The 21,769-nt window shown below is 41.6% G+C and overlaps 2 protein-coding genes and 1 long non-coding RNA gene across 3 annotated transcripts in view; 1 reads left to right on the forward strand and 2 right to left on the reverse strand.

Annotated features, from left to right (window-relative positions):
* Positions 1-21,769, reverse strand: part of GTF2B (general transcription factor IIB) — a 121,527-nt gene that overhangs the window by 55,041 nt on the left and 44,717 nt on the right. The gene's annotated exons all lie outside the window — the stretch shown is intronic.
* Positions 8,407-21,769, reverse strand: part of KYAT3 (kynurenine aminotransferase 3) — an 84,002-nt gene continuing 70,639 nt past the window's right edge. Inside the window, exon 15 of the transcript XR_007729243.1 lies at positions 8,407-12,107. The gene's annotated coding sequence lies outside the window, so the exon portion shown is untranslated. The remainder of the gene's footprint in view (positions 12,108-21,769) is intronic.
* Positions 21,294-21,769, forward strand: part of LOC126964001 (uncharacterized) — a 190,248-nt gene continuing 189,772 nt past the window's right edge. The window contains exon 1 of the long non-coding RNA XR_007729281.1: positions 21,294-21,485. This is a non-coding gene — a long non-coding RNA (uncharacterized LOC126964001). The remainder of the gene's footprint in view (positions 21,486-21,769) is intronic.

Consider the following 21,769-nt stretch of genomic DNA (forward strand, 5'->3'; position numbering starts at 1 on the left):
CAGCAGGGGCTGACTGAGGCATCCACTCAATATCATTTTAGACCCAGAACCAGAAACCCTGATTAGAAATATCTTCTTACCAAGCAAAAGGAAGAGGGATGTTCCATTCCTGCCTTTTTGACTTTTTATTTATTCAGTTAAAAATTTTTGAACACTTCATTTATTTATATAAAACGCTATGAGAACATTGCTAAAACGCATTTCAGTACCTCTCCTGTCATTTCATATGTTCCTTCTCTATTTTATTTTTCTCCTTTGCACTTAGTAGCTACTGTATCTTTCACTTATTTGTTAATAGATATATAGAATACAGGAATATAGAATAATATACATTTATTTTAATATTATTAAGGTCATATGCTTAAGATGTTATTTTGTAAGTTTTTCTTCCTCCTAATATTTCTTTGAGATAATTTCTTGGCTGTACAGAAAGTTCCTCCTCATTCATTTTAACTTCTACTTAGCCTGACATATTTTAGATGTACCTTCATATATTTATCCCTTCTCATATTAATATACATTTAAGATTGTCTTTGACCATTCCTGACTTTTAAGATAGCAAATTCCAAGCTTGTGTGCGTGTGTGTATGTATGTGCATATGGATATGTATGTAGGCACAACATGGCTTAAATATGCCACTATTCTATTGAATCTAGTTGTTTGGAGCACCAGGAGCTAAGTGCAGTTCTGAGTCCTGTATCCTGGCATTGGGCTTCAAGAGGTCAGACAGAGTCCCATTTTGTTGATGAGCTGAAGCCCCAGGCAAAGATGCTTTAGCAACCTGGCTTATGTGACTCTGAGACATGCTCATTGTATTTGCAGTTGTAGGAGCAATGTTTGGCATTTCAGGAAAGTATTAATAAGTGAACGACATTGACCAAAAAGAGACCCAAGGTTAAGAACAAAACTAAACAACAATAACAATAATGGTGTTCTAAGGGCCAACCTCAATTGGCAGAAATTCATTCAGAAATTCATTCATTGAAGAAACATTTATTGAGTGGTCTACCATATGCCTGACTCTGTGACAGCAGTCAAAAGAACAATAGAAATCCCTATCCTCATGGAACATATTGGGAAGGGAGATAGACAGTAAATTAAATGAGAAAAACATAGTGTGGGTTAGATAGTGATAAGTGCTAAGAAGAAAAATAAGGCAGGAAAAGGAAATGGAGAGAGCCAGGATTTACAGATGAGTTCTCCTCAAGTGATAATTGAGTACAGATCTGAGGTAGTTAGGTGCATGCTGGCAGAAAAGCATTCCAGGCAGAGGGAACTGCAAGGGCAAAGGACTGAAGCTGGAGCATGCCTGGGGTTCAGGGATTGGCAGAGGCCAGTGGCCAGAGTGTGTTGAGGGAAGAGGAGGGTAGCAGGAGATGAGGTTGGAGAAGAACAGGGGCCAGATCATGCAGGGGCTAGAAGTTGGTGGTGACAAATTTAGCTTTAACTCTGACTGAGATAGTCACTGAAGGGTTTTGAGCAGCCAAGCGTCAGGAGCCTTTGAAATGATCACTACTCAGTATGGAGCATGACACTACTGTTTTACCGGGAGAAAGATATTCCAGAGAGAAGAAATTGAGAAAACTGAACAGTTTTTGTGAGTTTTATATTCTTTCATGTATGTATGGGTGAGCAGAATACTTCAAGAATAATTATAGAAGTGGTTTGATGATAAGTCATTACTGGAATTTATACAGAAAATGGACTTATGATGTTTAGAAGGTATAGTACTGAGGTTTCAGCTAAAGTAGGATGTTTTTACTTTATTTTTATTTATTTATTTATTTGAAGATGGAGTCTCACTCTGTCGCCTAGGCTGGAGTATAGGGGCATGATCTCAGCTCACTGCAACCTCCGCCAGGTTCAAGCAATTCTCCTGCCTCAGCCTCCCAAGTGGCAGGGACTACAGGCGCCTACGGCCACGCCTAGCTAATTTTTTGTATTTTAGTAGAGATAGGGTTTCACCGTGTTGTCCAGGCTGGTCTCGAACTCCTGAGCTCTGAGGCAATCCGCCCGCCTCACCTCCCCTCCCAAAGTGCTAGGATTACAGGCTTGAGCCAGAAGTTTATACTTTTTAACCTTTTTCCTGTTTGCCCTAAAAATACTCACTGGTGGCGCTTGTGGCTGGAGTGTTTACTGGAGATAACTTTGCCACAAAATATCATGCATTTATTATTTTCACATTGCTCTAGTATATTGACTTTGGAAACAAAAGACATCATTCTATTCATAGCATTCTGTTTTTAGTAGTGGTATTTCCATTAATTCTTGATCTCCGAAAACATCAAATCCTAGAAAGTGTAGCATTCCTATCATGAGGTTAACATTGTTCTCCAACAGCTATTGGACAAAGATTCCTTTGATTAATCCAATTTTTCTGAAATAGACGATTCTGATGATTCAGGCAATTCTAATGTTAGCTCTGTTTAGAAATCACTAACAATTTTTATATTTTATTTTCACATTGAAAATTGGTCAGATTTGCTTCAGCCTCAAAGAGCGTGCTTATGTAAAGTTAAATGAGTGCTGGTAGGGAGCTGCACTGTTTTTCTTTCTAAATGGGAAAGGGGTTGACTTTTTAAAATACATTTAGAGGATACAAGTGCAGATTTTTTTACTTGCGTATATTGCATGTCTGAGCTTTGAGAATGTACTCATCACCCATAGTGTAAACATTGTTCCCAATAGGTAGGTAACTTTTTTTTGTTTTGGTTTGTTTTTTTGAGACAAAGTTTCCCTCTTGTTGCCCAGGCTAGAGTGCATTGGTGTGATCTCCCCTTGCTGCAAACTCCGCCTCCCCGGTTCAAGCAATTCTCTTGCCTCAGCCTCTTCAGTAGCTGGGATTACAGGCATGCGCCACCACGCCCAGCTAATTTTGTATTTTTAGTAGAGCTGGAGTTTCTCCATGTTGATCAGGCTGGTCTCGAACTCACAATCTCAGGTGATCCACCCGCCTCGGCCTCCCAAAGTGCTGGGATTACAAGCGTGAGCCACCGTGCCTGGCCGATAGGTAACTTTTCAACCCTCACCGCACTTCCACCGTCCCACCTTTTGTAGTCTCCAATATCTATTATTCCACTCTGTGTGTCCATGTGTACTCATTGTTTAGTTCCTACTTATGTGTGGCATTTGACTTTCTGTTTCTGAATTATTTCACTTAGGATAATGGTCTCCAATTCCATCCATGTTGCTGAAAAATACATGATTTCATTTTTTTCTGTGGCTGAGTAGTATTCCATGGTGTGTATATGTGTGTATATATATACATATATATATATACACAGATATATGTATATATACAAATATATGTATATATATACACACATATATGTCGTATTTTCTTTATGCAGTCCTCCCATGATGAATACTTACATTGATTCCATCTCTTTGTTATTGTGAATAGTGCTGTGATAAACATAGGAGAGCAGGTATCTTTTTGACACAATAATTTCTGTCCCTTTAAGTATATACCCAGTAGTGGGGTTGCTGAATTGAAAGGTAGTTCTATTTTTAGTTCTTTGAGAAATCTCCATATTGTTTTCCATAGAGATTGCATTACAGTGTGTAAGCATTCCCCTTTCCCTGCATCCTCACCAACATCTGTTATTTTTAGACATTTTCAATAATAACTACTCTGACTGGTGTAAGACGGTATCTCAATATGGTTTTAATTTACATTTATCTGATGATTAGTGACGTTGAACATTTTTTTAATGTGGCTGTTAACCATTTGCATGTATTCTTTTGAAAAATGTCTGTTCATGTTCATTGCCCACTTGTTTTTTTCTTTGAGGTGGGGTTTTGCTCTTGTCGCCCAGGCTGGAGTGCAATGGCATGATCTCGGCTCACTGCAACCTCTGCCTCCTGGGTTCAAGCGATTCTCCTGCCTCAGCCTCCCAAGTAGCTGGGATTACAGACATGTGCCATCACACCCAGCTAATTTTGTATTTTTGGTAGAGATGGGTTTTCACTATGTTGGCCAGGCTGGTCTCGAACTCCTGACCTCAGGTGATCTGCCCACCTCGGCCTCCCAAAGTGCCTGGATTATAGGAGTGAGACACCATGCCTGGTCACAGAAGCACTTTAGTTTAATTAAGTTTCATTTCTCTATTTTTGTTTTCGTTGTGTTTGCTTTTGAGGATGTGGTCATACATTCTTTGCATAACTCAATGTTCAGAAAAGTATCTCCTTTTTATAGGATTTTTAGTTTCAGGTCTTATGTTTAGGTCTTTAATCCATCTTGAGTTAATTTTTGTATGTGCTGAGAAATAGGGGTACACTTTCATTCTTATGTGTATGGCTATCCAGTTTTCCCCAGCACTATTTACTGAATAGAGTGTCATTTCCCCAGTGTATATGTTTTTTGACTTTGTAAAGATCAGTTTGTTGTAGGTTTGTAGCTTTATTTCTGGGTTCTCTGATCTGTTCCATTCATCTATGTGTCTAGTTTTATGCCAGTAACATGCTGTTTTGGTTAATATAGCCTGGTAGTATAATTTGAAGTCAGATAATGTGATGCCCGCAGCTTTGTTCTCTTCACTTAGGATTGTTTTGGCTATTTCGGCAAATATTTTTTGGTTCCATATGAATTTTATAATTTTTTTCTAAGTTTTGAAAAATGATGTTAGTAATGTGGTAGGGATTTTATTGAATCGGTAGATTGCTTTGGGCAGTATGGTCATTTTAGTGATATCAGTCCTTTCATTCTATGAGCATGGGATGCTTTTCTTTTGTCTGTACCGTCTTGTGTGTGTGTGTGTGTGTGTGTGTGTGTGTGCGCGCGCGCGTGTGTGTCTGTGACGGAGTCTCTCTCTGTCACCCAGGCTGGAGTGCAGTGGCACGATCTCGGCTCACTGCAACCTCCGCCTCCTGAGTAGCTGGGACTACAGGCATTCATCACCATGCCTGGCTAATTTTTGTATTTTTAGTAGAGACAGGGTTTCACCATGTTGGCCATGCTGGTCTTGAACTCCTGACTTCAAGCGATCCACCTGCCTCAGCCTCCTAAAGTGCTGGGATTACAGGCATTAGCCACCATGCCCAGCCGTCCTATCTACATTTCTTTCATCCATGTTTTCTAGTTCTCCCTATAGAGATCTTTCCCCTCCTTGGTAAACTGTATCTCTAGATATTTTATTTTTGTAGCTATTGTAAATAGGATTACCTTCCTGATTTAGTCCTTGGCTACATTGTTATTGGTGTATAGAAATGCTACTGATATCTGTATGTAAATTTTGTAGCCTGAAACTTTACTGAATTCATTTATCAAATGTAAGAGTTTTTTGGTGGACTCTTTAGGGTTTTCTAGATGTAAGGTCATATTATCGGCAAACAGGGAACATTTGACTTCCTCATTCCCATTTTGGATGCCTTTTACCTTTTTTTCCTTTTGTCTGATTGCTCTAGCAAGGACTTCCAGTACTGTGTTGAATAAAATTGCTGAAAGTGGGCATCCTTGTCTTGTTGCAGTTCTGAGAGGGAATGCTTTCAACTTTTCCATATTAAGTATGATGTTGGCTGTGGGTTTGTTGTATATGGCCTTTATTATGTTAAACTATGTACCTTCTATGCCTAGTTTATTTTTTGTTATGAAGGGGTGTTGAATATCATTGAATGGTTTTTCTACATCTGTTCAGATAATTATACGGTTTTTGTCCTTAATTCTGTTTATGTTATATGTCATCTTTATTGATTTGCCTATGTTTAGCCATCCTTGAATCCCTGGGAAAAATCACACCTGATCATGATGTACTATCTTTTTGATGTGCTGTTGCATTTGATTTGCTAGTATTTTGCTGAGGATTTGCTGAGGCTTTTTGTGTCATCAGGAATATTGATCTGTCATTTTCTTTTTTTATGTCCTTGTCTGGTTTTGGTATCAGGGTAATACTGGCCTTGTAGAATGAGCTAGGGAGAATTCCCTTATCCTTAATTTTTTAGGAATAGTTTCAGGAGGAATTGACGTTAGTTCTTTGTATGTTTGGTAGAATTTGGCTGAAAATTCATCTGGACCTGGGCTTTTTTTTTTTTTTTTTTTTTTTTTAATGGGGAGATTTTAAATTATTTACTCAGTCTCACTACTCATTATTGACCTGTTCAAGCGTTCTATTTCTTCTTGGTTCAGTCTTAAGAGGTTGTGTGTTTTCAGGAATTTATTCATTTCCTCTCGGTTTTCTAGTTTGTAAGCATATGGTTATCCAAAATAGTCTCTTTCGTATTTCTTTGGTTTCAGTTTTAATGTCTCCTTTCTCATTTCTGATTGTGTTTATTTGGATCTTCTCTCTTCTTTTCTTGCATAGTCTACTAATGATTCTACTAATGATTTATCAATTTGTTTATCTTTTCAAAGAACCAACTTTTCATTTTGTTGATTTTCTTTTGTCTCTCATTTAGTTCTGCTCTGATATTTGTTATTTCTTCTCTTCTACTAACTTTGGGTTTGGTTTGTTCTTGTTTTTCTGGTCCTTGAGGTGTGACGTTAGGCTGTTAATTTATGATCTTTCTACTTTTTTGATGTAGGCATTTAATACTATAAACTTCCCTCTTAGCACTACTTTTGCTGTATTACACAGGTTTTGGTACATTGTATTTCTATTTCCACTTATTAAAAAAATTAATTTCTACCTTCAATTCTTTGTTGACCTAGTGATCCTTCCGGAATATGCTATTTAATTTCCATGTATTTGTATGGTTTCTGAAGTTCCTCTTGGCATTGATTTCTAGCTTTATTCCCTGTGGTCTGAGAAGATACTTGATATGCTTCTGACTTTTTAAAATTTGTTGAGATTTGTTTTGTGGTCTATCTTAGAGAATGTTCCATGTGCTGATAAAATACTGTGTATTCTATAGTTGTTGGGTACAATGTTCTGTAAATATCTGTTAAGTCTGTTTGGTCTAAAGTCCAATTTAACCCCAGTGTTTCTCTGTTAATTTTCTGTCTCAATGATCTGTCTAGTGCTATGAGTGGGGTGTTAGAGTATTTCACTATTATTGTATTACAGTCTATCTTTTTCTTTAGGTCTAGTAATATTTGCTTTGTGAATTTGGGTGCTCTGATATTGGGTGCAAATATACAAAGGATTGTTATATCCTCTTGCTGAATTAACCCCTTTATCATTATATAATGACCTTCTTTGCACTTTTTACTGGTTTTTATTTAATACCTGTTTTATCTGATGTGAAGTATAGCTACTCCTGTTTGCTTTTCATTTCTATTTGTGTAGAGTATGTTTTTCCACTACTTTACTTTTAATCTATGGGTATCTTTATGGGTAACTGAGTTTCTTCTAGGGAGCATATTGTTGGATCATGTTTTAAAAATCCTTTCTGCCAACCTGTATCTTTTAAGTGTAACATTTAATCATTTACATCCATGATTAATAACAATATGTGAGGCTTTGTTCCTGTCATATTGTTAACTGTTTTCAAGTTCTTTTATAAATGCTTTGTTGGTTTTTCTTTTTCTCCTTTTGTCTTTGCGGTTTGATGAAATTCTTTTGTGTTGCCATTTCATTCCTTTTTCTTCCTCCTTTATGTGATTGTTTTATGAGAACTGTGAGTTTGATCTTTCAATGCATTTTCATGATAGTAAATATCAACCTTTTGTTTCCATGCTTAAGACCCCTTTAAGTATTTTCGGTAGGGTTGGTGTAGTGATAACAGAATCCCTCAGAATTTGCTTATCTGAGAAATACTTTATTTCTTTATTTCTTCTTCTTCTTTTTTTTTTTTTTTTTGCCTGCTTCTTCTTCTGAGACTTTATTTCTCCTTCATTTATGAAGCATATTCTTGCAGAATAAAAAATTATTGGCTAATAGTGTTTTTCTTTCAGCATTTTGAAAATGCTATCCCATCCTCTTCAGGCATATAAGATTTCTGCCGAAAAGTCCACTGTTAGGCTGATGGGAGATCCTTTATAGATGACTAGGCACTTTTCTCATGCTAATTTTAAAATTATTTCTTTCACTTTCACTTTATACATTCTGAATATAATATGCCACATGAAATTCTTTTTACAATGTATTTGCTGGGCATTCACTAGGCCTCCTATATCTGGATATGTAACTCTCTTAATAGACTTGGGAAGTTTTCATCAATTATTTCCTTAAATAGGTTCTCTAAACTTTTAGATCTCTCTTCCTCCTTGAGCATACTGATAATTCATAAGTTCAGTCTCCTTATGTAGTCCCAGATGTCTTAAAGGCTTTATTCATTCTTTCTTATACTTTTTCCTCTTACTTTTGTCTTTTTTTTCCTTTTTTGAGACAGGGTCTTGCCTTGTTGCCCAGGCTGGAGTGCAGTGGTGTGATCCGAGCTCACTGCAGCCAAGTTCTGAGATCCTTTCTTTTGCTTGGTCTAGTCTATCATTGAAGCTTTTGAATGTATTTTCTATTTCCTTCAATGAATTTTTTACTTCCAGTATTTATGCTTTATTTTTTCTTTTAATTTGAGACAAGGTCTCACTCCAATGCCCAGGCTGGAGTGCAGTGGTGTGATCTTGACTCCCGAGGCTCAGGTGATTCTCTTACCTCAGTGTCCTGAGTAGCTGGGACTACAGGCACACACCACCATGCACAGCTAATTTTTGTATTTTTTATAGGGACAGGGTTTTGTCATGTTGCCCAGGCTGGTCTGGAACTCCTGGGCTCAAGTGATCCATCCATCTCTGTCTCCTGAAGTACTAGGATTACAGGCATGAGTCACTGTGCCTGGCACTCTGCTTTTTTTTCTTTAAAGGATGTCTATCTCCTTGGTAAATTTCTTATTCATATTCTGAATTGATTTTCAGATTTCTTTGTATAGGTTTTTCAGGTTTCTCTTGCATCTCATTGAAGTTCTTTAAAATAAGTATTTTGAATTCCTTATCTGGCATTTCAAGGAATTATTTTTGATTGGGATCTGTTGCTGGACAATTGTTGTGGTCCTTTGGTGATGACATAGTTTCCTGCTTTTTTATGTTTCCTGTATCCTTCCATAGATATCTGTGCATGTAGTGTAGCAGTTGCTTGTTTCAAGTTTTTTGAAATTGCAGGAGATAATTATTTCCTGAAAAAATATATATGTTGTTGATTGAGTAAAATGCTTTGACTTTGATTTTGGGTGCCTGCACTAATGTGATTTCTGTGCGACTTTTTAGGCAGCATACAGGGTCAGTGGTATCTGTGATTTCCTCAGTGACATAGGATACAGCTATTAGTTTAGGTTGTAGTGAAGATCAACTGGGGACTTGGACACCAACTAAACCAGTCTTCAGGACTTAATGGTGGCAGCTATGGGGTGAGTGTGCCTGTTTTTAGGTCCCAGAGCAGCTTACACTGGCTTTTGCTGTTAGTGGGTCCTGATTCTTAGACCTCCAGGCCAGGTGGCTTGTTTAGCAGCGAGTAGTGGGAACAGTAGACTAGGTGTGTAGACGGGTTCTTAGGTGCCTGGTCAGCTGGTTTGATGTGGGTGATGGTGGTTGCAGTGGTGCAACAATCCACTGGGAGCCAAGCAGTCCATACTAGTGTTGCAGAAAGCTGCAATGGGTTGAGCAGGCAAGTTCCCAGTCCCTCAGCTGCCTGTAGCAGGGTGGTGGGTATTCTCCTAAATGTGCTTAGGAGATCTTGATCTCCCCTGTCTCTCCCATGGCTCAGTGGCAGCTGCAGCTGTATCACCTTGAACTTACCCCAAGGATAGAGTACAACCCAGTGTTAAACTCTCAAAATGGTGCCAGCTCTGGGCTTTTGATCAGAGAAGGTGGGGCCCCCTCTCAGGTGAGCACCATTGCAAGAAGCTGTGGGGAGTGTGGTCTGCTTGAGTCTATGTCTCACAGAATTAAATAGCAGGGAGGTTTTAGATATTGTCCCAGCTGTGCATTGAAGAGCCTGGTTTCTCTGGCTGTCCCTGGCCAGGTGACAACTGCTACCATGTCAACTCAAACTCAGGCCAAGAGCAAGGTGTGACTCTGCATTAAACTCTCCAAATGGTGCCTTGGGCCTGTGACCGGGAAGGGTGAGGTCACTTCCAGGCAGGCAATGTAGGCAAAAAGCTATGGGGATTGAGGTCTGCTTGTCTCACAGCAGCCCACTGCAGGGCAGTGGGTATTGTCCTAGATATGTGTAGGTGAGCTTGGTTTCCCTGATTCTACTTGGCTGGGTGGTGGCTACAATCCCATTGGCCTGAACTTAACCCAAGTGGAGGGCACAGACTGGTGTTAAACTCTGAAAATGGCATCTTGGGCCTGGGACCAGAGAGGATGGGGTGCCTCCCAGTTGAGCAGCATAGGCAAGAAGTTGTGGGGAGTATGGCTTGCTCTTATCTCAGTCTCAGCAGCCTGCAGCAGTGACGTAGGGACCCTCGTAGGGGTATGTGGGAGCACCTATCCCCCCTCTCCTTCCCTGGATCAGTGTGGTGGCCACAGCGGTATCTGTAGATCCCCAGTATCTAACCTGTCAAAATGGCACCTAGCTGAGGCAGCCCTAGGCTTAGATGCCTGTGGGATTCTGTGTGGGTTTCCTTTCTGGAAGAAGGTCTCCATGCAATTTTTAAGCAGCTTCATATATCGGGCCCAAGGCCCTACTGGGCCAAGGGTTTCTCCCATAGCCAAGATTGTAAAAACCCATTTCGGAGCCCTGGGATTTTCTCCCTTACTGTTTTCCCATGTCCAGGGGCCTCTTTCGATTCTCAGTCAGTCCCCAGCTGGGCAAGCTGCCTCAAAGCCTATCCTTACTTACTTCTGGTGTTTCCTGTCTCTTCTCTGGTGAATCCTAGCATTCTCTCCTAGATGGTCTGTTTGTAATGCATCTACTTGCTGTTCTGGTTCCTCTCTGTAGAGGAAGTGCATATTACTTGCATCTAGTCAGCCATCTTTACCCCCTCTGGTTGTTTATACTGTTAATGGATAATTAGAGTTTATATAAAAAAATACTTCAGAAGGAGATGACTGCTCTCATGGTCAAAAAGAAAAAAAATATTTTATCTTCTTTTGGTTTTGAGAGACAGGGTGTCACTTTGTCACCCAGGCTGGAGTGCAGTGGCACGATCATGGCTCACTACAGCCTTGACCTCTCGGGGCTCAGGTGATCCTACAGCCTGAGTCTCTCAATTAGCTGGGACTACAGGTGTGCAACACCATGGCTGGCTAACTTTTGTATTTTTGTAGAGACAGGCTTTCGCCATGTTGCCCAGACTGGTCTGGAACTCCTGGACTCAGTTGACCCACCCACTTCGGCCTCCCAAAGTGTTGGGATTATAGGCATGAGCCACTGCTCCCAGTCTTTATCTTCTTAACCATGAGATTGTTGTCACAAATGAAAGGCTAAACATAAGAAACAAACGTCGTTGCTAAATATAAAGGAAACTGGCAAGTGTATAATATGATGAAGTTAATATTGATTAGAAAATCCAATTATTTCTATGGTTTATTCTGATATATCCCAAGATAGCTGTTTGTCAGCAGGTGAACTTCCTATTTAATTGGCATGATTGAGTAATTAGATGTATTCTCAGAGCAGCAATAAAATGAAATTCTCATGTCTCAGTAACATGGTCGAGGTTTTTGTTTTGTTGTTTTACTCTTGAGTTTATCCAACTGAGACCAAGTAGACTTTGTTTTATCTGGAAATAATTTTCAATTTAATATTTGGTAAGTGTGTGGTTATATAATTATTTTAATCATAAGAATTATGGAAAAATTTACAAACTTGACAAAAAATTGTGATAATTTACCTTTTTCTCATACTAAATCCTTTAAGGCCTCACTGTCTTTTTCCTGGGTTCCTGCAGGAGCCTTCTGATTGGCTTCTCTCTGTGCGTTACAGGACTTTTCCTCAGGTCAACTTATCTTCTAGAAGAGAAATTTGATCTTTGTACCATGTAATCTATATCATCATGCGTTCCTCTGTAAATAACAGAAAACTGTACTACAGTGGCTTAAACAAATAGGGGTTTATTTGTCTCATCCATTACAAATGTGGGGATAGGTACAGTGGCTTCAAATTGCTTCCAGGGTTCCAGTCTCTTTTCGTCTTTCTGCTCTGCCATCCTTACTATATAGACATTCACCCTCATGCTAGTTGTGGCATGAATTCAAGATGACTGCTTCACCTCCAGGCCTTGCTTCTACATTCTAGGCAGGAAGAAGGTAGAGGGTGAAAAGGACAAAAAGGATTAAAAAGTCTCAAGAAGACTTTGCCTTTTTCCATAAAGGGAAGCCCTCCTTGAGCACTTTTGACTAGTTGCAAAGGAAGTGGAGAAATTAGGTACTTTGGTTATTTTAGCCTTAATAGTAGAAGTAAAGAGGAAGGTAGATATTATTGGTTTTTCAATAGCCAAACCATAGTTTTTATTATATACTCTCTATTCCATATAAGATCTTCAAAGGTTCATCATTGCTTACAGTGTGAAGTCTATGTCTCTTATTATTGTGTAGTATGATGTTGTAGAATGATTTCTTACCTAACTTCAAGAATTTATAGACAACTTAACTTCATTTTTGCTAATGTACCTGTATTAGTCAGGGTTCTCCAAGGAAATAGAACTAATACGATGTGTAGATGTATAGAAAAAGGCTTATTTTAAGGAACTGACTCACCTGATTATGAAGACAAGCAAGTCTGAAATCTGCAGAGTGGGCTGTCAGGCTGGAGACTCAAGAAGAGCCAACATTGCAGTTCAAGTCTGAAGGCCATCTGCTGATAGATTCTTTTTAACTCAGGGGAAGTCAGCCTTTTGTTCTATTTAGAGCTTCAATTCACTGGGTAAGGCCCATCTAAATTATGAAGGGCAAACTGCCTGACTCAAAATCTACTGATTTAAATATTAATCTCATCTAAAAACATCCCCCTGGAAACATCCAGAATAACATTTTATCGTACAGTTACACACTGTGGCCTAGCCAAGTTGACACAAAACATTAACCATCACAGCACCTAAATTAAGCATGATTGAGGGCCGGGCATGGTGGCTTATGCCTGTAATCCTAATACTTTGGCAGGCTGAAGTGGGAAGATTGCTTGAACTCAGGAAGTCAAGACTGCAATGAGCTATAATTGCACCACTGCACTGTAGCCTGAGTGGCAGAATGAGGCCCCCCCTCTCTCTCTGTCCAAAAAAAAAAAAACACGTTTGAACACCAGGAAAGAATGACTGAGAAAGATGAGCCCAAAGGGGTGACAGAGACGATATCACGCAGGGTAGTACAGGCCCTGATGAGGAAAGAGCAGCCTTTATGTCAAGAGCAATAGAGATTAATGAAGCATTTTAAATCACTTCAGACAGGGGTTCCCAACCTCTGAGTGGCAGACTGGTACCAGTTGGTGACCTGTTAGGAATTGGGCTGCACAGCAGGAGGTGAGCAGCAAGTGAGCAAGCATTACTTCCTGAGTTCTGCCTCCTTTAAGATCAGTGGTGGCATTAGATTCTCATGAACCCTATTATGAACTGCACATGCGGGGGATCTGGATTACAAGCTCCTTATAAGATTCTAACTAATGCCTGATGTTCTGAGGTAGAACAGTTTCATGCCAAAACTATCCCTCTCCATCCGTGGAAAAATTGTTTTCCGTAAAACTGGTCCCTGGTGCCAAAAAGGCTGGGGACTGCTGACTTCAGATGTTTGCTCACCTATTTCCTCCTATCTTTATTCTGACCCTTCTTCCAACCAATGTAGTTTGTGTAGAATTGGCCTCAAATTAAGAAGTTTAGCAACGTCTGGCTTAAGACGTTTGGCTTAAGATGTTTAGCAAACCTAATCCCATTGGCCACAGTGATTAGTTCAGGGATGGGTCAATAAGACACAGTATTCCATGTGCTGGAGCTTCTGAGAAAGTGTCCTCTTTTACTGTGTTTGCTGGAGTAACTATGTGATGCTTAGAAACTGCTGCTGCCATGTTGCTATCACTACAGGAGTAATCTTAAGATAGCACTGACACACAGAGAAGACAGAACTGTGAGATGGAGCTTGGTGACAGATTATAAACAGATTCATGTATCAAGCTGTAACTGAAACTCTTCTACTCCTAAATCTCCAGTTGGGACAGAAAATTACCTTTTATTATATTTAAAACCACATGACTTAGGCTTTCTATGCCTTGCAACATGAATATTGTTAATTAGTATATGTCAAGTAATCACATTTTCATTTTAGAAAGCTTATTTTGGTCTGTAGGGAGAATGGATTGTAAGGCATAAGGTAGGGAGACAAGTCCCAGTAATATTAGGTCACAGTTTAAAAATTTCCTTGGTTTACAAAGATGGTGCACCTCCGTTTCCAAGTTCTGGGCTCTTGCTGTTGCAGGGCAGACTATGGCTGCCAGGAAGCCACCCCAGGCACCCTGTCAGAGGAGAGCAGTACTTTGGACCTGCCATAAGCCTGTATGTGAGGGATTATGTCCTGCAGAGACCCAGCCAAGAGGCCAACAGCAAGGCTTTTAGTTCTGTGAAATTCCATTCTTTTCCTTGCTTTTCTGATGTGGATCCAGACACCAGTAGCCTAAATACTGAACGAAATGACTCTGGGACCACTGAGAACTTTTTTTTTTTTTTTTTGAGACAGAGTCTTGCTCAGTCATCCAGGCTGGAGTGCAGTAGCGCGATCTCGGCTCACTGCAAGCTCCACCTCCCGGGTTCACGCCATTCTCCTGCCTCAGGCTCCCGAGTAGTTGGGACTACAGGTGCCTGCCACTACGCCTGGATAATTTTTTTTGTATTTTTAGTAGAGACAGAGTTTCACCGTGTTAGCCAGGATGGTCTTGATCTCCTGACCTCGTCATCCACCCATCTTTACCTCCTAAAGTGTTGGGATTACAGGCATGAGACACTGCACCCAGCCAAGAACTTTTGATATCACCTTTCTGTGAAAGGCCAATCAGAGATCAAAGAAGAGAATAATGGACTTCAGAAATCTCTGGATAAATTCTATGAAATGTTTGGCTATCCAAAGTTAGCCTCTGGGAATCCACTCTCTGCATCTGTCTGCCAGTGCCTGTCTCAGGAAATCCCTCAACTAAGAGTCCAGGAGAGCCAAAAGTATGCCCTCCATGTTTTCAAATGTCCCAGGTCATCTTTAACTGTGAGGCCGCTCAGTCTTGCAGAGGGACATCCACTTCTACTCACTGGAGGAAGGAAGTATGTCTGTAGAAAAGCCAACCCAGAACTTTCAAAAGATACTAATTTTCTCTTATGGCAGAATGCAATGAAAGACCCACAACTGGTGCCTGGTGATGAACAGGCAGTATTGGAGGTATAGGCTATGACCAGTACTATTGGCAGCCATCCAGATCCCCCAGGGTCTCTTGCCAGCTCACTGTGCTCAATCTTAACTAAGTGATTTGTGGTTAAAGGCTGGCACCTGTGACCTGGTGTTGGAGTCAGTCAGTCTGTATAGAAAGCAGCAGGGTCTGGGGATTTTATGTGCCTGTGGCTACTCCACCTCCCACTCCCCTTGGCTGAGGCCATTGACTAACAGGGTTAGGAGTCAAAAGCCCAGCTCCCTTCACAAGGAGGGCACCCTCTGAGGCATAATTTATACTCCATAGGTCCCTCCCCTGGCAGTCAGGCCAATGCTGGGAGTTCACATGAAATCACACTCTTTCTGGGCTTCATCCCTTTCTCTGTCCTCCTCCCATTCATTTATGGGTCTGTCTGTGAGCCTTTCCTTAATTAACCTCTTATATCTGAAAAAAAATTGCTCTGTTCAATATTGCACTATTCATACACAGACCTCATATTTAAAATCCATTTCCAGGCAACCACCTTTGGTTCCCTTCCCTTTGTGTGGGAGCTCTGTTTTCACTCTATTAAATCTTGCAACTGCACTCTTCTGCTCTGTGTTTGTTACAGCTCAAGCTGAGCTTTCCCTTGCTGTCCACCACTGCTGCTTGCCGCCATTGCAGACCTGCCGCTGACTTCCATCCCTCTGGATCCGGCAGGGTGTCTGCTGTGCTCCTGATCCAGCGAGGCGCCTGCCCATTGCTGCTCCCTATTGGGCTAAAGGCTTGCCATTGTTCCTGCGTGGCTAAGTGCCTGGGTTCATCCTAATCGAGCTGAACAATTAGTCACTGGGTTCCATGGTTCTCTTCACTGACTGACAGCTTCTGATAGACCTATAACATTCACTGCATGGCCCAAGATTCCATTCCTTGGAATCCGTGAGGCCAAGAACCCCAGGTCAGAGAACACGAGGCTTACTACCATCTTGGAAGCAGCCTGCTGCCATCTTGGAAGTGGCCCGCCACCATCTTGGGAGCTCTGGGAGCAAGGACCTCCCGGTAACATTTGGACACCATGAAGGGACCTCCAAAGCAGTGAGTAATATTGGACCACTTTCGCTTGCTATTCTGTTCCATCCTTCCTTACTTAGAATTGGAGGAAAATACAGGGTACCTATTGGCTGGTTGGTCTGCCTGGAGCCAGCTTCTACTTTCCATTTTCTTGGAGAAGCTGAGGGCTGACTAGAGGCAGAAATCTGTCGTCTCAAACTCCTGGCATTGGCTGGTTGAGATCATGTTGCAGCTAGAACTCTCTACTCTACAGTCGCCCATGCATGTGCCCCTAACTTTCCTTCTGACCCATACCTCCTGGATCCTGACCATGACTTTCTTGAAAGTGTAGCCCCAAAATTCTCCTTACCTCTGAATTACTTCCTCTGATCCCTGCCTTCTAGGTACTAATGGTTCAGACTTCCATTTCCTCTAGCAAGTTGTATCTCCAAAGGAATCTAAGGAAGCTCTATGCTGCATCCTTAGGCCTCTAGATGATAAACCCAGGGATTCTTATCCCTGGTGTCCCTCCCAATTTAGGTATACAGCTTTCAACATGGGCAGTTATGTGGGACCTGTTTCCCACCACACTTGCCAGGGCCTCAAGTTTGTAATGGCTAAGAGAAGAGAGAGAGAGAGACAGAAGAGAGAGAGAGAGAGAGATGGAGGAGAGAGAGAGAGATGGAGGAGAGAGAGAGAGATGGAGGAGAGAGAGAGATGGAGGCGAGAGAGAGAAGGAGGAGAGAGAGAAAGATGGAGGAGAAAGATGGTCTCCTCAAATGTGTGAGCTCTTTGCACTCAGCCAAGCCTTGAAGTACTTACAGAATCAAAAAAGACTATCTCAATCCTGACTCAAAATGTTACCTATACCCTCTCTGAAATAAATTTGCATAAGAACTGTTGTTTATGGGAATGCATCTTGATGGGGCAGCTGGGTTGTTATGAAATACTCGGGAAGCCAGCCCAGCTCTAGGACTCACCCCTGAGCACAAAGGCAATGTTCGGCACTCTGGTAAAGGACCACTAGAATCCAGCAGCCCAGACCCCTTTCTTTGTGGTCAAGAAAGGCCGGAAAAGGGGTGCAGGACAGCTACATCGGTGAGCATAACTAATCCGATAAGCAGAGGTCCATGGGTGGTTATGCACTCTGGAAAGGAATAAGCATTAGGACCATAGAGGACGCTTTAGGACTAATGCTCATCGGAAAATGACTAGGGGTGCTGGCATCCCTATGTTCATTTTTCAGATGGGAAACGTTCCCCCCAAGGCAAAAATGCCCCTAAGATGTATTCTGGAGAATTGGGACCAATTTGACCCTCAGATGCTAAGAAAGAAATGACTATATTCTTCTGCAGTACTACCTGGCCACAATATCCTCTTCAAGGGGGAGAAACCTGGCCTCCTGAGGGAAGTATAAATTATAACACCATCTTACAGCTAGACCTCTTTTGTAGAAAAGAAGGCAAATGGAGTGAAGTGCCATATGTACAAACTTTCTTTTCATTAAGAGACAACTCGCAATTATGTAAAAAGTGTGATTTATGCTCTACAGGAAGCCCTTAGAGTCAGGTAGCCCTCCCTACCCCAGTGTCCCCCGACTCCTTCCCCAACTAATAAGGACCCACCTTCAACCCAAATGGTCCCAAAGGAGATAGACAAAGGGGTAAACTATGAACTAAAGAGTGCCAGTATTCCCCGATTATGCCCCCTCCAAGCAGTAGGAGGAGGAGAATTCGGCCCAGCCAGAGTGCATGTACCCTTTTCTCTCTCAGATTTAAAGCAAATTAAAATAGACCTAGGTAAATTCTCAGATAACCCTGATGGCTATATTGATGTTTTACAAGGGTTAGGACAATCCTTTGATCTGACATGGAGAGATATAATGTTACTGCTAAATCAGACACTAACCCCACATGAGAGAAGTGCTGCCATAACTGCAGCCCCAGAGTCTGGCGATCTCTGGTATCTCAGTCAGGTCAATGATAGGATGACAACAGAGGAAAGAGAATGATTCCCTACAGGCCAGCAGGCAGTTCCCAGTGTACACCCTCATTGGGACACAGAATCAGAACATGGAGATTGGTGCCACAGACATTTGCTAACTTGCGTGCTAGAAGGACTAAGGAAAACTAGGAAGAAGCCTATGAATTATTCAATGATGTCCACTATAACACAGGGAAGGGAAGAAAATCCCACTGCCGGAGAAGCGGTTCCAAGATGGCTGAATAGGAACAGCTCTAGTCTACAGCTCCCAGCGTGAGCAACACAGAAGACGGGTGATTTCTGCATTTCCAACTGTGCTACCGGGTTCATCTCACTGGGGCTTGTTGGACAGTGGGGGCAGCACAGTGGGTGCAGCACAGTGGGTGCAGCCCACCGAGGGTGAGCCGAAGCAGGGTGAGGCACCGGGAAGTGCAAGGGGTCAGGGAATTCCCTTTTCTAGCCAAGCAAAGCAGTGACATAGATGGCACCTGGAAAATTGGGTCACCCCCACCCTAATACTGCACTTTTCCAATGGTCTTAGCAAATGGCACACCAGGAGATAATATCTCGCACCTGGCTCAGAGGGTCCCATGCCCATGGAGCCTCTCTCGTTGCTATCACAGCAGTCTGAGATCGAACTGCAAGGCGGCAGCAAGCCTGGGTGAGGAGCACCCGCCATTGCTGAGGCTTGAGTAGGTAAACAAAGTGGCCGGGAAGCTCAAACTGGGTGGAGCCCACCGCAGCTCAAGGAGGCCTGCCTGCCTCTGTAGACTCCACCTCTGGGGGCAGGGCATAGCCAAATAAAAGGCAGCAGAAACCTCTGCAAACTTAAATGTCCCTGTCTGACAGCTTTGAAGAGAGTAGTGGTTCTCCCAGCACGGAGTTTGAGATCTGAGAACGGACAGACTGCCTCCTCAAGTGGGTCCCTCACCCCCAAGTAGCCTAACTGGGAGGCACCCCCCAGTAGGGGCAGACTAACACTTCACACAGCCAGGTACCCCTATGAGACAAAACTTCCAGAGGAACGATCAGGCAGCAACATTTTCTGTTCAGCAATCTTTGCTGTTCTGCAGCCTCCGCTGGTGATACCCAGGGAAACAGGGTCTGGGGTGGACCTCCAGCAAACTCCAACAGACCTACAGCTGAGGGTCCTTACTGTTAGAAGGAAAACTAACAAACAGAAAGGACATCCACACCAAAACCCCATCTATACGTCACCATCACCAAAGACCAAAGGTAGATAAAGTCACAAAGATGGGGGAAAAACAGAGCAGAAAAACTGAAAATTCTAAAAATCAGAGTGCCTCTCCTCCTCCAAAGGAATGCAGCTCCTCCCCAGCAATGGAACAAAGCTGGACAGAGAATGACTTTGACGAGTTGAGAGAAGACTTCAGATGATCAAACTTCTCCGAGCTAAAGGAGGAAGTTTGAACCCATCAGAAAGAAGTTAAAAACCTTGAAAAAAGATTAGACAAATGGCTAACTAGAATAACCAATGCAGAGAGGTCCTTAAAGGACCTGATGGAGCTGAAAACCATGGCATTTTGTCACAAAAATCCTCAACAAAATACTGGCAAACTGAATTCAGCAACAAAACAAAAAGCTTATCCACCATGATCAAGTGGGCTTCATCCCTGGGATGCAAGGCTGGTTCAACATACACAAATCAATAAACATAATCCAGCATATAAACAGAACCAAAGACAAAAACCACATGATTATCTCAATAGATGCAGAAAAGGCCTTTGACAAAATTCAACAGCCCTTCATGCTAAAAACTCTCAATAAATTAGGTATTGATGGGACATATCTCAAAATAATAAGAGCTATTTATGACAAACCCACAGCCAATATCATACTGAATGGTCAAAAACTGGAAGCATTCCCTTTGAAAACAGGCACCAGACAGGGATGCCCTCTCTCACCACTCCTATTTAACATAGTGTTGGAAGTTCTGGCTAGGGCAATCAGACAGGAGAAAGAAATAAAGGGTATTCAATTAGAAAAAGAGGAAGTCAAATTGTGCCTGTTTGCAGATGACATGTTTGTATATCAAGAAAACCCCATCGTCTCAGCCCAAAATCTCCTTAAGCTGATAAGCAACTTCAGCAAAGTCTTAGGATACAAAATCAATGTACAAAAGTCACAAGCATTCCTGTACACCAATAAGAGACAAACGGAGAGCCAAATCATGAGTGAACTCCCATTCACAATTGCTTCAAAGAGAGTAAAATACCTAGGAATCCAACTTGCAAGGGATGTGAATGACCTCTTCAAGAAGAACTGCAAACCACCGCTCAACGAAATAAAAGAGGATACAAACAAATGGAAGAACATTCCATGCTCATGGATAGGAAGAATCAATATCGTGAAAATGGCCATACTGCCCAAGGTAATTTATAGATTCAATGCCATCCCCATCAAGCTACCAATGACTTTCTTCACAGAATTAGAAAAAGCTACTTTAAAGTTCATATGGAACCAAAAAAGAGCCCGCATTGCCAAGTCAATCCTAAGCCAAAAGAACAAAGCTGGAGGCATCACGCTACGTGACTTCAAACTATACTACAAGGCTACAGTAACCAAAATGTAACCAGCATGGTACTGGTACCAAAACAGAGATATAGACAAATGGAACAGAACAGAGCCCTCAGAAATAATACTATACATCTACAACTATCTGATCTTTGACAAAACTGACAAAAACAAGAAATGGGGAAAGGATTCCCTGTTTAACAAATGGTGCTGGGAAAACTGGCTAGCCATATGTAGAAAGCTGAAACTCGATCCCTTCCTTACACCTTGTACAAACATTAATTCAAGATGGATTAAAGACTTAAATGTTAGACCTAAAACCATAAAAACCCTAGAAGAAAACCTAGGCAATACCATTCAGGACATAGGCATGGGCAAGGACTTCATGACTAAAACACCAAAAGCAACGGCAACAAAAGCCAAATTTGACAAATGGGATCTAATTTAAGGAACTTCTTCAGAGCAAAAGAAACTAACTACCATCAGAGTGAACAGGCAGCCTACAGAATGGGAGAAACAAATTTACAAGAAAAAAAAAATAACCCCATCAAAAAGTGGGTGAAGGATATGAACAGACACGTCTCAAAAGAAGACATTTATGCAGCCAACAGACACATGAAAAAATGCTCATCATCACTGGCCATCAGAGAAATGCAAATCAAAACCACAATGAGATACCATCTCACACCAGTTAGAATGGCGATCATTAAAAAGTCAGGAAACAACAGGTGCTGGAGAGGATGCGGAGAAATAGCAACACTTTTACACTGTTGGTAGGACTGTAAACTAGTTCAACCACTGTGGAAGACAGTGTGGTGATTCCTCAGGGATCTAGGACTAGAAATACCATTTGACTCAGCCATCCCATTACTGGATATATACCCAAAGGATTATAAATCATGCTGCTATAAAGACACATGCACATGTATGTTTATTGTGGCACTATTCACAATAGCAAAGACTTGGAACCAACCCAAATGTCCACCAATGATAGACTGGATTAAGAAATTGT

This window comes from Macaca thibetana, chromosome 1, assembly GCF_024542745.1.
Source record: "Macaca thibetana thibetana isolate TM-01 chromosome 1, ASM2454274v1, whole genome shotgun sequence".
In the NCBI taxonomy this organism is placed as follows: domain Eukaryota; kingdom Metazoa; phylum Chordata; class Mammalia; order Primates; family Cercopithecidae; genus Macaca; species Macaca thibetana.